General features: G+C 47.2%; 3 non-coding genes across 3 annotated transcripts; all 3 read left to right on the top strand.

Annotated features, from left to right (window-relative positions):
* Positions 1 to 479: 479 nt before the first annotated feature.
* Trnas-cga (transfer RNA serine (anticodon CGA)) lies at positions 480 to 553 on the top strand. Its single transcript has one exon. It is a non-coding gene; the product is annotated as a tRNA-Ser (tRNA).
* A 228-nt stretch (positions 554 to 781) lies between these two features.
* On the top strand, positions 782 to 855 carry Trnas-cga (transfer RNA serine (anticodon CGA)). Its single transcript has one exon. It is a non-coding gene; the product is annotated as a tRNA-Ser (tRNA).
* Positions 856 to 1083: 228 nt separating this feature from the next.
* On the top strand, positions 1084 to 1157 carry Trnas-cga (transfer RNA serine (anticodon CGA)). The gene has a single exon. It is a non-coding gene; the product is annotated as a tRNA-Ser (tRNA).
* The last annotated feature ends 3977 nt before the right edge of the window (positions 1158 to 5134 follow it).

The following is a 5134-nucleotide window of genomic DNA, read 5'->3' as shown; positions in this document are numbered from 1 at the left end:
AGAATGAGATTTTCACTCTGCAGCGGAGTGTGCGCTGATATGAAACTTCCTGGCAGATTAAAACTGTGTGCGCCGACCGAGACTCTGCAAGGTTCGCAGAAGCGCTTCTGTAAAGTTTGGAAGGTAGGAGACGAGGTACTGGCAGAAGTAGAGCTGTGAGGGCCGGGCGTGAGTCGTGCTTCGGTAGCTCAGATGGTAGAGCACTTGCCCGCGAAAGGCAAAGGTCCCGAGTTCGAGTCTCGGTCGGCGCACACAGTTTTAATCTGCCATGAAGTTTCATATCAGCGCACACTCGGCTGCAGAGTGAAAATCTCATTCTGGAAACATCCCCCAGGCTGTGGCTAAGCCATGTCTCCGCAATATCCTTTCTTTCAGGAGTGCTGGTTCTGCAAGGTTCGCAGGAGAGCTTTTGTAAAGTTTGGAAGGTAGGAGACGAGATACTGGCAGAAGTAGAGCTGTGAGGGCCGGGCGTGAGTCTTGCTTCGGTAGCTCAGTTGGTAGAGCACTTGCCCGCGAAAGGCAAAGGTCCCGAGTTCGAGTCTCGGTCGGCGCACACAGTTTTAATCTGCCATGAAGTTTCATATCAGCGCACACTCGGCTGCAGAGTGAAAATCTCATTCTGGAAACATCCCCCAGGCTGTGGCTAAGCCATGTCTCCGCAATATCCTTTCTTTCAGGAGTGCTGGTTCTGCAAGGTTCGCAGGAGAGCTTTTGTAAAGTTTGGAAGGTAGGAGACGAGATACTGGCAGAAGTAGAGCTGTGAGGGCCGGCCGTGAGTCTTGCTTCGGTAGCTCAGTTGGTAGAGCGTTTGCCCGCGAAAGGCAAAGGTCCCGAGTTCGAGTCTCGGTCGGCGCACACAGTTTTAATCTGCCATGAAGTTTCATATCAGCGCACACTCGGCTGCAGAGTGAAAATCTCATTCTGGAAACATCCCCCAGGCTGTGGCTAAGCCATGTCTCCGCAATATCCTTTCTTTCAGGAGTGCTGGTTCTGCAAGGTTCGCAGGAGAGCTTTTGTAAAGTTTGGAAGGTAGGAGACGAGATACTGGCAGAAGTAGAGCTGTGAGGGCCGGGCGTGAGTCTTGCTTCGGTAGCTCAGTTGGTAGAGCACTTGCCCGCGAAAGGCAAAGGTCCCGAGTTCGAGTCTCGGTCGGCGCACACAGTTTTAATCTGCCATGAAGTTTCATATCAGCGCACACTCGGCTGCAGAGTGAAAATCTCATTCTGGAAACATCCCCCAGGCTGTGGCTAAGCCATGTCTCCGCAATATCCTTTCTTTCAGGAGTGCTGGTTCTGCAAGGTTCGCAGAAGAGCTTCTGTAAAGTTTGGAAGGTAGGAGACGAGATACTGGCAGAAGTAGAGCTGTGAGGGCCGGGCGTGAGTCGTGCTTCGGTAGCTCAGATGGTAGAGCACTTGCCCGCGAAAGGCAAGGGTCCCGAGTTCGAGTCTCGGTCGGCGCACACAGTTTTAATCTGCCAGGAAGTTTCGGTTTCATGTCTGTTTGTTGTACATTTTACTCCCCAAATCAGGCGCCCAGACCAAGTACAGTGAGAACCAACTGAAACAATCAAGATAGTTTTCAGTGCACTCGGGTATTTAATTAACATGAACAGAGCCCACTAAGGAACGATTCGACGAGTCCAGTTCATTCACTTTGAGTAACGTGTAACAGATGCGAAGGAAATCTGCCCTTCAAATCCCAAGGAACTCCCAATCACTGCCGGCAGCGGATCTGCATTCCAACGGCTAAACACGCCGCAGCGGCTGCCCACGCTCCTCCGTCCTACCGACTCGGCCACTCGCCAGCGCTACACGCCGCTGTCGCTGACAGCTGATACCCGAACGCAAGCCCTCGCAGAGCGCGCGCACCGCAGTTAAGGGGCTCCGGAAAGGCTCAAAATCATGAAAAGTTCAATTTTTACTTTTTTGCGTTTTCGGAATCTGCAGACTATTACCTTTTAATAGATATATAATTTATTCAATTCCGAAGACTACAACTATTTTTAATTTTTTTTTGAAATGTGTTCTACATGGGCGTGACCCACTGTGGCGCTGTTAAACTGCTGTCAAATGGTGTTATTATTAACGTCCGTGTTCATCAGGTACATTTTAGTGATGTGAGATAAAGTATGTGTTGTGGCTAACCTGTGATGGTTCAATATATATCGCTGGTGTGATTGTCGATTGTTTCATGTTTATTTACTCTGTCGTTATCTCGAGAATATTCGTAATTAATCCTGTTTCTTGAGTTTCTGTTTTGTTGAAGTATAATAATGAGTAAAAGTAAAGTTATTAGAAATCCTCTGAAGGCTTTTAAGAAAAGGAGAAATGTAGGAAAGCCAAAGGTATTTAGAAATATGGGAATGAAGACAGGTTCTAACATGGTACGAGCGATGCTTGCTTTAGACAAGGAACGCCTTCGGGCTGCAGACAGGGCTGTAAAGAGTCTAGAAATACAAGCAAGAGTAAACAGGAGGAGGAACAAGAGGAAGCTGGAGGAGGAGTTTGCAGAGGATGAAGATAATCCATCCTATGGACCTGGAATGCACTAAAAAGTTAATCCAATCTTTGTCGCTCGATTCCCAAAACTTTTATTTTCTCATACTAATTACATGTTTTCTAAGGATATTCCAAACATATTTCTTTCAAACTTTCAGTAAATGTTACACAGTACCTTCGGCATAATTTAAGACAGCCTTTTTCCAAAAAACTGTATATTTTTGAATATATAAATGAAAAATTGCAAAAAAATGTTGTGAATTTTCATTACAATTGAAAAAAATCATCTTTAATAACTGAACTAAAATTTTGTAAAATCCCTGTGTTAAGTTGTAGCCCATATTCCAATAAATAATCTGTAAAAAGTTCAACTTCCTACCTCAAATACTTTGTGAGGAAAGATGTAATTTATAAGCGTTATTTTAACACTGCAAGTATAGGGCGTTCCGGAGCCCCTTAAACAGCCATTCGCCAAAGACACGAAGAAGACAAGCAGGCATCGAAAATCGACTGTCAATGATCGGGATTACAATCGATGGAGACTGGTGAGAGCAGCGCACCAGCTCATTGCTGTTACAAACTTCAGTCTCACTGCTGGTAGAGTAGAAGTCCCGCTATGGTCACTAATCTTGTCGCCATGTACTTTAGTAGCCAGTGGTGAACTAAGCCGGCTCAACAAACATCTGAGAGGTGCCAAACTGGATGAGTGAATGACTGAGTGAGTGAGGCCCTCCGATCAGCGGCGTCGGCCTAAATACTTGCTGTCGAGAGGGCGTTGGCGGCCTGTTGCTTCGCGGTGCGTCTCTAGCCTCTCTCGTGATAGGCGCGCGTGATACAGCACTTACTACCGATCTTCGCACTTCATCTTTGCGGACCGGTCTCCTGGCAACAGCTTACACCACCACACATGCCTACCAAAATCACCACCGATACCCCTACTATATTTCACTCATAAGACGACAAATCAGCCAGAAGTTGGAAACAGTGTGCAGACCAGACCAAATGGTATTCTTCGATTACCCCATTTGCACACAAGTGGCCCATCGGGACCATCCGACCGCCGTGTCATCCTCAGCTGAGGAGGCGGATAGGAGGGCGTGTGGTCAGCACACCGCACTCCCTACATCTACATCTATACTCCGCAAGCCACACAGCGGTGTGTGGCGGAGGGCACTTTACGCGCCACTGTCGTTACCTCCCTTTCCTGTTCCAGTCGCGTAAGGTTCGCGGGAAGAACGACTTCCGGAAAGCCTCCGTGCGCGCTCGAATCTCTCTAATTTTACATTCGTGATCTCCTCGGGAGGTACAGGGCTATTACAAATGATTGAAGCGGTTTCATAAATTTACTGTAGCTCCATTCATTGACATATGGTCACGACACACTACAGATACGTAGAAAAATTCATAAAGTTTCGTTCGGCTGAAGCCGCACTTCAGGTTTCTGCCGCCAGAGCGCTCGAGAGCGCAGTGAGACAAAATGGCGACAGGAGCCGAGAAAGCGTATGTCGTGCTTGAAATGCACTCACATCAGTCAGTCATAACAGTGCAACGACACTTCAGGACGAAGTTCAACAAAGATCCACCAACTGCTAACTCCATTCGGCGATGGTATGCGCAGTTTAAAGCTTCTGTATGCCTCTGTAAGGGGAAATCAACGGGTCGGCCTGCAGTGAGCGAAGAAACGGTTGAACGCGTGCGGGCAAGTTTCACGCGTAGCCCGCGGAAGTCGACGAATAAAGCAAGCAGGGAGCTAAACGTACCACAGCCGACGGTTTGGAAAATCTTACGGAAAAGGCTAAAGCAGAAGCCTTACCGTTTACAATTGCTACAAGCCCTGACAAAGTCAAACGCTTTGAATTTTCGGCGCGGTTGCAACAGCTCATGGAAGAGGATGCGTTCAGTGCGAAACTTGTTTTCAGTGATGAAGCAACATTTTTTCTTAATGGTGAAGTGAACAGACACAATGTGCGAATCTGGGCGGTAGAGAATCCTCACGCATTCGTGCAGCAAATTCGCAATTCACCAAAAGTTAACGTGTTTTTTGCAATCTCACGGTTTAAAGTTTACGGCCCCTTTTTCTTCCGCGAAAAAAACGTTACAGGACACGTGTATCTGGACATGCTGGAAAATTGGCTCATGCCACAACTGGAGACCGACAGCGCCGACTTCATCTTTCATTAGGATGGTGCTCCACCGCACTTCCATCATGATGTTCGGCATTTCTTAAACAGGAGATTGGAAAACCGATGGATCGGTCGTGGTGGAGATCATGATCAGCAATTCATGTCACGGCCTCCACGCTCTCCCGACTTAACCCCATGCGATTTCCTTCTGTGGGGTTATGTGAAAGATTCAGTGTTTAAACCTCCTCTACCATGAAACGTGCCAGAACTGCGAGCTCGCATCAACGATGCTTTCGAACTCATTGATGGGGACATGCTGCGCCGAGTGTGGGAGGAACTTGATTATCGGCTTGATGTCTGCCGAATCACTAAAGGGGCACATATCGAACATTTGTGAATGCCTAAAAAAACTTTTTGAGTTTTTGTATGTGTGTGCAAAGCATTGTGAAAATACCTCAAATAATACAGTTATTGTAGAGCTGTGAAATCGCTTCAATCATTTGTAATACCTCA

Source organism: Schistocerca nitens, chromosome 12 (genome assembly GCF_023898315.1).
Source record: "Schistocerca nitens isolate TAMUIC-IGC-003100 chromosome 12, iqSchNite1.1, whole genome shotgun sequence".
Lineage (NCBI taxonomy): Eukaryota > Metazoa > Arthropoda > Insecta > Orthoptera > Acrididae > Schistocerca > Schistocerca nitens.
This window is presented reverse-complemented; position numbering and strand designations above follow the sequence as displayed.